At 43.3% G+C, this 12,309-nt stretch overlaps 1 long non-coding RNA gene across 1 annotated transcript; it reads left to right on the forward strand.

Moving 5' to 3' along the window:
- The first annotated feature begins 764 nt into the window (after positions 1-764).
- On the forward strand, positions 765-12,072 carry LOC118353958 (uncharacterized). The gene is made up of 3 exons (XR_004813699.2): positions 765-1,048; positions 10,612-10,763; positions 11,900-12,072. It is a non-coding gene; the product is annotated as an uncharacterized LOC118353958 (long non-coding RNA).
- Positions 12,073-12,309: the final 237 nt, after the last annotated feature.

Genomic DNA, 12,309 nt, shown 5'->3' on the forward strand with positions numbered 1-12,309 from the left:
AGCCGGGGCACCACCCTCACAGCCCACAGGGAAGTCAGGAAGGCGGTTCTGTTGATTGGAACCACCGCCCCCCCCCCCCCGCCCCGCCCGCCGCAGGAAAACCTGACAAGGACTAGAGAAGTGTTCTCTTCCAGAAAGCCAAAGGGAAACACATTTGTTTCCATGACACATTAATGTTTTTCAAGAGACAATGTGATTGTTTTCCTAATTTTGCACTGGAAAGCAATGAATGGAAGATTCCACCTGCTGTGACAGCCACTTCCTCCCCTAGGCACTAAACAATTGAAGAAGCTTCCAGGCCCAGCTCACTGGTGCCTGAAATTTCACCACTGGAGCTTCATCACTTTGGCTTGCCATTTTGTCCTTTGTAAAAATGCAAATATCTACACAGCAACCAGGTATTCAACAGAAATAGCATGTTCATTCATTCAACAAATCTTTTCTGAGTTTCTTCTTTAAACTAGGTAGTGGCTAGAGGCTGGGAATAGAGTGATTAATTAAGACTCAGCTTGTACTTTCCAGGAACTCACAAGCTGTGTGTGGGGAGCAGGAGAGGGCACACCTATTTGGGGAGGGCAGACACGGAAACCTAACATGACAGGGTTGCAAGTGATGTTATGGCAGTGGGTATAAAAGGTCATGGGAACCCCTAACAGGGATGATCCCAGTTATGTGGTTCTCAGGGTCATAGTAGGGATCTGACGTGTCATGAAAGAAGAGAATCCCAGGAGAGGGCACAGTCAGGACCCAGGAATGGCATCATGAGCCAGCATGGTGGGCTGTGGGGACTACAAGCCATTCAGGCTGGGACACAAGGCAGGACAGGGCAGGTGGGACCGGAGTGGCAGGGAGGGCTTCTCATTGATTGGATGCTACTCTTCAGCTCAGGAGGTGGCCTGTGTCACAGCGCTCTGCTGCTTCCCCAGTTTCCCCTCATCTCCTCCCACCAAGCCCACCAGACTCGCCTTCGGGGATCTGCCCTGTGCCCTTCTCAGCCACATGGGTCTGAGCGACCCACCCCCAGCTCCAGGGGTGGGACCCGATTGCTGTAAGTAGTCAGCCTATGCCCATCCTTCTGGTACCTGACTGGTTCAGCTGGGTGACCCAGCTCAGGCCAGTGAAAGGCCAGCTGTTTGCCAGGGTTTCTGGGAAGGGGATCCTCCCCTTTCCTCCAACAGAGATCGCCTACACGTTTCTCCTGGCTCCGTGGAGGGCAGGTGTTGGAGGCCAGGGGTGAAGGCTACCTGGGGAAGAAGGCAGGGAGGAGACAACGTCAAAGAAATAGGCTCTGGGTAGACCTACCCCTCTGTTCTCAGCTGAGCCAGCAGATTCCCTTTTGCTCAGCCCATTTGTTGTTACCTTCAAGTGGAAAGTTCCTCACTGGTACAGGGCATTCCTGGGGGAGAGCACTGGGTGGAGCCGGGAAAGGAGTGGCCAGCAGGTGCCTGGACCTGGGTGGGGTGGGGTTGGCCAAACCTCTTTCCTTTGGATTCCACCTCCATGTACAGTTCCTATCATGAGGGAAGATCTTTCCCCAGGAAACATCTCCTGACCCCTAACACTGGCATGGCACCTGGATGCAAGTCCTGGTCGGGTAGCCCGGCATTAGGGGTCCTGGGTTCTAGCCTAACTGAGCCACCTGTCTGACTGTAAGGCCCTGCGCACCCTTTCTGGGCCTCTACTGGTGATTCATCCACCAGCCCCCGGCTGAGCAACCCAAGGGGAGGGGTGATGACCAAGCCAGCCCTGCAGGCCCAGAACCCAGGACAGGCCTGGCACAGAGCAGGTGTCAATGGGCCTGTTGACCAGTCAATGTGGGAACTGTGCCTTCCTGCACTAACCTCCCACAGTCAGGACCATGTGTGACGTTAACAGGGACTAGTTGCTGTGCCTCTGTCCTCCCCAAGAGCCTCCTGAAGACTCCAGCCCCAAGTTAGAGCAACAGGAAGAGATTTTGGAGGAGCTATAATACACAGGGTATATGACAAAGGCCTCAGATCACGCAGAATCTGTAGTGATTTTGAGCCATAATTATACTGCTGGGGAGAAAAAATCCACCAAAAGCTCAAGTCTTTACTTTTCAGCTGCAGCTAATCTTGGCAGCCCAGCTCTGGGACTCTTTCCTTGTTCTGTTCATTGGTGTGTGTTGGAGACAAGGGAGAGGGCAATGATCAAGTGTTCTCCACCAGAGAACAGACTCAAATTGTGAAGCCAATTGGTGGGGGCCAACTTGAAGCCCACTGCTCTGCTCCGCTTGGTGGTATGGACTGCTTCTCAGGGTGTTGGGAGGGAAAGGACCTGTGTGTGTGTATTCATAGACCAGAGCAGAGAAGGCAGAGGTGGGGAGACCTCAGGAGGTAGGTCTAGGTTGAGGTGTGGGCTGTCCATTTCAGGCCCACTGCCAGCCTAAGATTCAGGTTCCTCTCTTGAGGGCACCAGGGGTCAGGCAAAGGGAGATAGCCTGGGGGAGGGGGTGTACAGGATTATAAGGTTATGAAGAGTCATCATGGAACATGATATCACTCACTCAACACTAATTCATTAACTTATTTGTTAGTGTCTTCCATCCTGGTACTTGTTGCTAGTTGGAAAAGTAACAAACAGGAACCATATGAAAGTATATATTATATGATGTATTGTAATAAAGGCCATGAAGAGGGACATGATGGAGAGCCAAGTATAAATGATTAAAAGCTGTGCAATAGACATCGCTGAAGAAGTGTGGAGGGGGAGTTAAATTTTATTTATTTTTGAATATGCTGATGCTCACAATAACCCAGCATACTCCAAACATGTCATTTAAAAGACAGAGGTTATGGGGATCCCTGGGTGGCGCAGCGGTTTAGCGCCTGCCTTTGGCCCAGGGCGCGATCCTGGAGACCCGGGATCGAATCCCACGTCAGGCTCCCGGTACATGGAGCCTGCTTCTCCCTCTGCCTATGTCTCTGCCTCTCTCTCTCTCTCTCTGTGTGACTATCATAAATAAATAAAAATTAAAAAAAAAAGACAGAGGTTATCAGATTGGGTAAAAAGGAAAGACCCAACTAGTTATCATCTACAAAAGAAAACACTTTAAATATAAAAACATATATTGACTAAAAGTAAAATGTTTGAAAATTAATTGCAAGCATTAATTGAAAGAAAGCTAGAATTGTATATGAGTATCAAAGTATATATAAGAAAAATATTATTACCAGAAGCAAAGAAGATAATTTAATAACGATAAAGAAGTCACTTCACTAGGAGAATATACAATCTTCAATGTTTATGCAACCGATAACAACCAAAATACATGAAACAAAAACTGATAGAATGGCAAAGAGAAATAGAGAAATTCAAAGTTATAGCAAAAGATTTTAAAGATTTAAACAACATAATCAACTGGACCTAATCACCAGCTATAGAAAATTCCAAATAATAGCAGAATACACATTTTTTTTTTACCAATGCACATAGATCATTTACTGAGATAAATCATAATCTAGGCCATAAAAAGGTGTCAATGAATTTAAAGGGATTCAAGCAATACAAATATATTAACTACAATAGAATTGAAGTAGAAATTAATAACTGAAAGACCCCCTGGAAAGCCACCAACTATTTGGAAATTAAACACATTTCTAGATAGCCCATAGGTCAAAGAAAAGAAATCAAAAGGGAAATTAGAAACAATGTATCAAAATTTGTGAGATGCCACTAAATCAGTACTTAGGGCCTTTACTGTATCACAAATGGCATATGCTAGAAAAGAAAAAAGGTCTCAACTCAATGATGTCAGATTCAGTCTTATGAATTAGAAAAAGGAGGAGCAAACAAAACCCAAAGTAAAGAGAATAAAGGAATTAATTAAGATCCGAGTAGAAATCAATTAAATAAATAACAGAAAAACAACAGGGAAAACCAATAAAGCAAAAGCTAGTTCTTTGAAGAGATCAAAAAAACTGGCAAGCCTCTAGCCAAACTGATAAGGAGAAAAGAGAAAAGACACAAACTACAAATATCAGAAATGAGAGAAGTGACATCGGTATAGATTTCCCAGATATTAAAAAATTAACAGAATATTATAAACAATAAGTTCATATAAACCAATACATTTGACAACTTAGAAGAAATAGATTATAATTCCTTAAAAGGATAACCTAACAAAGTCCACTCAGGAAGAAATATGTAATGTGAATAGTTGTGAACCTATTAAATATATTTTGAAATTAGAAATCTTTTCCTAAAGAAAAATCCAACTTCAGAGGGCTTCACCAGTGAATGTTACTAAGCATTTAAGGAAGAAATAATACCAAGTCTACACGAGGTTTTTCTCCAAAATGAAGATGAGTGAATACTTTCCAATTCATTCTTTGTGGCCATCATTTCCCTTATACCAAAACCTGAAACCAAAAAGAAAACTACGACAATATTTATCATGGAGGTAAATGTAAAATATCTAAACAAAATTATAATAACTCACATCCAGGAATACATGTAGAGGATAATATATCATAACTAATTGGGACTTATGCCTGGAATGAAGAATTGGTTTAACATTTGAAAGTCAATCAATGTAATTCATCATATTAACAAACTAAAAACAAACAAGCAAAAAAAAAAAACAAAAAACTGTATGATTATCTTAAAAGACCCAGAGAAAGCATTTGACAAAATCCAACATTCATTCTTAATAAAAACTTGGTAAGCAAGAAATGGAAGTGAACTTCCTCAGCCTATAAAGGACATCTACAAAAACCTTATAGCTGACATCATACTCATGGTGAAAGACATAATGCTTTACCCTTAAAATCAGGAAGAGGGAAAATTTCTGCTCTTACCACTGCTATTCAATATTATACTAAAGCTTTGGTCAGTGCAATAAAACAAGGAAAAAGTTAAAATCACTCAGCAAGAAAAGGAAAAAACCAAACTGCCTTTATTCACATACAACTTGATCATTTATGTAGAAAACCTGATGGAATTTATAATACAAAAAAGTAGAACTAATAGGTAAGTGACTGCAGGATACAAGATCAATATGCAAATATCAGGTGTATTTCCATATGCTAGCAGCAAATAATCAAAAATAAAGATTATAACACATCTGGGTGGCTCAGTTGGTTAAGCATCCGACTCTTGGTTTCAGCTCAGGTTATGATGTCAGGGTCCTGAGATTAAGCCCCGCATTGGACTGGGCACTGAATGTGGAGTCTGCTTGGGATTCTCTGCCTCTTCCTCTCCCTCTGCCCTTCCCCCTGCTCACACACTCTCTCTTTCTCTCTCTCAAATACATAAAATCTTTTAAAAAAGAAATAAAGATTATAAAAACAATACCATCACAATAGCATAAAAAATGAAAATTTTAAGGACAGGTCTTATGAAATATGTACAAGTCTTGTATACTGAAAACTATAAAACACCATCAGTTTTGTCCTAATTGTTAAATAGATGCAATCAATCCCAATCAGAAACCCAATAGTCTCTTTTGTTTCAGATACTAACAAACTTATTCTAATATCTATAGATAAATGCAAAAAAACCTATAATATTCAAAAAACTTTAAAGTTAGAGGACTAACAGTATTTGGTTTCAAGACCAATTACAAATCTGCAGTAATTAAGACAGTGTAATATTGGCATCAGGAATGACAGAGAGATCAATGGAATAGAATAGGGGCCAGAAATAGACCCACACATATACCAACACCTGATTTTTTTTTTTTACAATAGTGTAAAACAATTCAGCTGAAAAGCAGTAGATTTTCCCAACAAATAATTCTGGGACAATCAGATATCCAGAGAGAGAGAGAGAGAACTTTGATCCATAGTTAATGTAAAACATAAAACTATAAAGCTTCAGAAGAAAGTATAGAAAAAATGTTATGATGTTGGCTTAGGCAAAGATTTCTTAGATATAACTTCAAAAGCACAATTCAAAAAGGAAAAAAAACTGATAAATCGGACTTCATCAAGATAAAAAAAATGCTGCTCTTTGAAAGACACCTTTAAAGAGAATGAAAAGATAAGTCACAGACTGAAAAAGAAAATATTTGCAAGTCAGGTCTGCTGAAAGACATGTATCCATAATATATAAAGACCTCTCAAAACTCCATATAAGAAAACAAACAACGCATTTTTAAAAAGGTCAAAAAATTTAAACAAATACCTCATCCAAGCAGATATAGCAAAGTTGATGCAAACAAGCACATGAAAATATACTCCACAGTCGTATTCATTAGGAAAATGAATATTAGAACCACAGTGAGATATGAAATTCACCTAGCAGAATGGCTAAGATTAAAAAGACTGACCATACCTTGCCCTATATCTAGCACTTTACATGTAATCTTCCTGCAACTCTCCAAGGAAAATTCTACTGTTATCTTCTTTTTACAGGTACAGTCCTGCAATGTGAGAGCTGGAAAGTTCTTTTTTTTTTTTTTTTTTTTTTTAGAGCTGGAAAGGTCTTAAGGAATCAGTCAATCCAATATCTACCCTCACCCACTCCTACTCCTACCTCTATTTATAGATGAGGAACCTAAAGGACCCAAAGTAGAAGTGACTGCCCAAACTCACAATTAATGACTTCATCGAATTCCCATGGTTCACTGCTACTTGGAGCTAACAGTTTATGGAAGCAGGATCACATCATGAAGCAGGGTCACATCATGAAATGCCCCCATTTGTTTAGTCATTTGGTGTTACTTAAAAGGTGCACATACATATGTGCATCTGTGTGTGTACGGCAGGGTATGAATGTGGGAATGTACATCTACTTATAGGTAACCATGTCAACATGCTTCTATGTGTATAGTTTGATGTCTGTGTATGTGTACATATGTATCTAAAACCTTTTCAAATTTCTCAGGAACCATTTTGGGTCTGTTTTTCCAAAAGCCTTTTAGGGTCTATAGTGGCAGATGTGACTTACTCTACTCTTCAGCAGCCCAGCTCAATCCCCCTCTCCCTAGGTGGAAGGTAGATTGGGGTTGTTTTTCCTCCTTTCCTCACTGGTATAGCCACTGAAGAATAAAAGTTGGCCCTTGGGAAGAAAGGTTGGCTGTTATTTTCTTTTTTTTTTTTTTTTGGCTGTTATTTTCATAAACAAAGCTGTGAGCTTGGATGGCTTCAAGATAATAGTGTATAAGTGAGATGCGATTGCAGAGAGTTAAAGAAATGTTCTTCTCATTCAAAACTATAAAGCTTAAAAGAGTTAGATACAAGAGTAACACCAACCCAGTATACAGACCTGGAGTTCTCTCTCCCATCACCTCTTTGCCTGGCTAACACCTACTCGTATTAGATTCAAGTTCATTCTCCCCAGGAAGACTTATCTGACTGGCATGTTCCTCTCCCATGGTCCTACCACCCACTATACCTGTTCTGCCCCATTATACCTCACCATACTGGATGGGGAGAGGTGGGAAGAGATTGGCAGACAAAGGACATGGGGCAGCTTTCTATATCTTAATTAGAATAGTGTAATCCACATGTGTATAGATTTGTCAAAAGTTATTGAGCTGTACATTTAAAATGTGTCAATCTTTATTGCCTGTAAATTATAATGCAATAAAATTGACTAAAAAAATTTCACTCCATCATCCTCAGTAGTACTTAGCCCCTCTACTCTCCATTCATCTTTCACAGCGTAGGGACAGAATAGGGAAATTATGATGGGAATACAGCTTCTGAAACATTCTTTCAGCACCACGGACAGAGTCACACCCCCCCCCCCCCCCCCATTGAGGCGGGGCTGGGGGGTAGCAGCTTTGTTAAGCCCAGGAAGATAACCAGGTATCTTCTGGCTAATGGTGTCAAGACACGTGGGAAACACAGCTCATTGCATCTACTCAGTATGTTATCTAGACCACTGCACGTTTACAAATGCGTAGAGAATGTTGTCAAGCCACGATGGGGAAAACACTGGAGGAAGTTCAAAAAAATATGAATCTAGTCCCTGACTCCTACCATTTGCTCACGCCATGACCTTGGGCAAGTTATCTTCGCCACCTGGATCTCCACTTCTTTGTCTTTAAAATGAAGGGGTGCACCTTATGATCTCTAAGGGCACTTCTATAACGACCCCCATAATAATATAACGACTTTATAACTTCCGTATGGCAATGTATGTGGGTTTTGCCCCCATTTTAGAAGTAATTCTGCATTCTAGTTTTGAAAACCATAGTTCCTGGTTGTATATCCTATATATAGCCCAATCAACATTGAAAAGAATCTCACCCTGGATGTCCACACCCCTCTGTCCTGAGCTGTTCTGGGTCCTTTCTTGCTGGGCAAGGGAGGTCAGTCATTGACAAAGACTCAAAATTGATCAACTTTGACAAATGGATGAAGTTTTGGTATCAGATTGAACTGAATTTGGGTCTGGGATCCACTATCCCTCTCTGTGGAATTTTGGGAACATAATTTTACTTTCAGAGCTTCATGGGTAGTCATTCACTGTCAGGCTGAGCCATTTGAATTCCTCTCTCCCATTGCTCTAACACTGTCACCTTTTTTTTTCTTTTCTTTTCTTTTTGCAATTGTACACAGAACAATGATTCACTCGTAATTCTCCATTTAAATTTCTTCTTGATTCATCTACTAGATGGAATTAGCCTTCAGCTTCTTATTACTATACTCATTATAGCCACCATTAGAACACGGATTCATAACTGTTCTTGCCACTAATATAATTGCTGCTGGACTGATATGAATAATTCCTACTATCATTAACATAATCAAAAGCTGTTAACTGCACTCCTTCACTTGCATAGTCTGGATCTCTGTGCCGCTCCAGATTTCGCTCTGCTTGGGCCAACCCTTTTGCTCTTCTCCAAAACCATGGCCTTTTCTCCTTCTATCCCCACAGTTGGTAGGATAACTTCTGCGTCCCCTCTTTAGGGAACACATCACTTCATCGATTTATAGTAACTACTCCTGCTGCTATTGCAACCACTGCTAAAAATGACCTGGGCTGGGTGTGGTGCTGAGAACTTTGCCACACGGGTGTCATTCTCATCCTCCATTTCACAGTCATGGAAAACTGAGGTTTAGAAAAGTGAGTTTCTCTCAGTCATTTAACTAATGAGTGATGGATCCAGCATTTGGTTTCAGGCATTTCTGACCCAAGAGGTCACACTTTTGTCAGTTTTTGCACCACAAAAGGAGATTGTCCTTGCCCTGACCTCCTCCTCTGTGTTCCTTTTTCCCTTCCTCCACCCCAGATCTTTGCCCATAGCCCAGAACTTCCAAGTATCCTTGGACAGAGAGCCTCTGATCTGTGATTCCATCCAACTTGCTCTGGCAGCAAAGAGGATTTTGCCTTAAACATCTCTCTCATTTTAAAGGGAACATCTCAAGGAGTCCAAGCACTATAGTTCAGCCTGAGACCCCTCCCCTGTGTCTAGACCTTCTTATCTGGGACCTAATAAATTAGTTTCCCTTTGCAGCAGCTCAAATGTGGCCCTGATTCTCCTCCAAGCATCACTTTGCTGTTGATATGTGAGGCACGACATACTGCGCTAGAGTTTGTTTCAAACAGCTATACCAACAAGCTTCTGATTCTCATCTGACCCTCACAACATTTGGGGAAGTAGAACATTATGCCCACTTGAAAGACAAGAAATTGAAGCCCAGAGTAACATATTTTTGGAAGTAGAAAAACATTAGACATCATCAACCTTCTCCTGGTATAGATGAACAAACAGACCAAGGGAAGGGAAGAGATTTGGTGGGGAGGCCAACACCAGATCTCTCCCCCATCCATCACACAGGCTATGAAGAGATTCAGGGTTTTGTTTGTTTGTTTGTCTTTTCAGTGTGATTCTTACTTAGCCTCCTCTTCAGAAAAGCCGTGGGTAAGGCAGGAGCTATATGGATTCAGGCTCAGAGTCGCAGGTCTGCCAATGACTCCATATACATGGCCTCAGTTACCTCCCCTGGAGAATGTTCTTTCACTGGCCCAGGGTTTTGAGACCTGGGTATTCTGGATGTGCTTCAAATATCTCACCCCCCAGGGACATCAAAACTAAATGTGGTCTGTGCAACTCCGTTGATCTCAGTTGGCAGCAGGGACTTCAGTTCCCCTGCAATGACTTAATCCCTCCTGCCGGAAGCCCCAACCCATGCGTGTGGGCTCAATAAATTGATGTGTAGAAATTACCATTTTCCAGGGCTTGCTCTCATCAGCTGTGAATAGGTGGTTGTCCGAAGGCTTCTGAATGAGCCCTGGAGTCCAGCTGGGATAAATCTATCTCTCCCAAGTGACATTTTCTGGGAGGCGACATTGAATTATATCACATTATAATAGCATTTTACTTGGTTATTTAACCTTTATTTAACTGGAGTTGGAACCTCCTGCTGAGTCTGGAGACTTTTCCTAGCAGGAGGATGTCCTGATTATACAGAGATTGGTTGTTGTGAACAGTGGACTGGGGTAACAGAGTGAAGGCTTTGAGGGTGCTGGAGGTGCAGTTTATAGACCTTTTGATGTGGTCAGGAGGCTGACTCTGGTAGGGCCAGACACATGGGCATGAACCTCTTCCAGCAGACACCCAGCTTAGATACCCTAGAGAAACAACTATTTTTGTTCATTCACTCATGCGTTCATTCACTTTCTCATTCTCTTAAGAAACATTTATTAAGCATCTCTTCACTGGACTGATGCACTGGATGACAAGGACACCACCTTAGCCTCAGGGAGCCCAGTCTTGTCCCAGAGGAAGACTCTGTCATGAGAAGTGTCTGAAAGGACATCAGAGCACTTAACTCCCTTGGGAAGGGGTAAGTGATGAAGATGTCTATCTTAAAGTGGGGGCCCCAAAACAGACCCAACATAAGGGTCTGAGTTCTAGTAGCTCATTTAGGGTCCAATTCAGGAAGCCCAGTGAGGAAGTGCAAAGAATGACACAGGGAGGGCAGAAAAGCCACAGAGGGAGTGTTGCTGAGTGGTTGCCTCTGTGGGCTGCAGACTTAGCCCCACTGGGGACCTATGAGGAGCTGCATGGAGACACCTCGGTAACATCTTCCTGGTGGCTGGGAGGCTAGAGCTGTTACCACTGACCCTCACCATCAACCCCAACCAGTCCCAGTGGGATGTAAGTCCTCTCCACTTGGATGCTGTGATGCCAGAGAAAGCCCACAGGCAAAGAAAAGGGGAGTAGCCATTTAAGGATAGCATCTACCCCAGCATTTTAGAAGAGGAGATGACCAAGCAGACCTTGAAGATCAAGTAGGAGTTTTCAGCTGAAGCAGGTGTGCAGAATGGCTTTTCCAGGCAGCTGGACAGCGTGGGTTGGAATGAGAGGCAGGACGTTGTTTTCAGACACTTGTTGCTGATGGGAAGAGAGAAGTAGCTTGAGGGCCAGGAGGGTTCAGAGACCTGTTTCTAGGCCAAGGATGGGAAAGGTTTGGGCAGTTTGTATATACATGGAGAAGCCTTGTGCCACTGGAGGGATGATCTGAAGAAAGGGAGAGAAACAGAGGGACGGGATGCCTGAGCTAGCTGGGCCCTTGCAGGCACCCCTGCCAGAGGGAGTCCAGAGACCACCAGAGGGACAGCCTTTCATGAAGGCCAGGCCCCTCTGCTGGAGACAGCTGCAAATCAGTAAGTAAAGAGCCTGGGAGTGTTCCTCCTGGCCCCCATTTTCCCAGTGTTGGAGGATTCCAGACGACCAGCAGGAACCGAGGACCCAGAAGGTTGAAGCTCTGGAAGGCAGAGGTCTGGGATGGCTTGTGAGGGTGAAAGAAGGGGGAGCAGAGCAGGAGGGACTCCAAAGGGAGGGGTGAGGCTGGCGTCAGCAGAGGCCGCCCAGCTTACAAATGAACAGAAAATCACACGTTCCCCAGCAGGCTTCCCACTCCGGAGAGAGGGCACAGGTAGGAGGAAGGGTTAGATGCATTTTATTTCTCATGAACAGACTTTCTCAGCCCCTGGGCTCCCACCAGCTCTGGCCATGCCCACCATGTGCACATTTCTCAGACACCAGTCCATCCAGCCATGCTCTGCGCACCCTCCTGTGTGCCTGGGGCTGCCCTGACCTGGCCCACCCTCCACAACATGTGACTGGAGGTGAAGATGGAGGGATGAAGAAAACAGGTGACCACAGTGACCCTGGGGGGCTGATGGGGAAGGATGTCACAAAGGGGATGCCTACTCACTGGAGGCAGACTGCTCTGATTTCCTATCTCCTTTCCATCCCTTAGGCCAGTGGAAGTGGGGGGCAAGGGAAGATAACAAGGGGATCCATTCTTGTCAGAACTCTGTTCTTGCTTTAACTTCAACCCTGGTGTGGTCAGCTGCCCTCTCTGGGCCTCCATTAATTGGAAA

Source organism: Canis lupus, chromosome 2, assembly GCF_003254725.2.
Source record: "Canis lupus dingo isolate Sandy chromosome 2, ASM325472v2, whole genome shotgun sequence".
Taxonomy (NCBI): domain Eukaryota; kingdom Metazoa; phylum Chordata; class Mammalia; order Carnivora; family Canidae; genus Canis; species Canis lupus.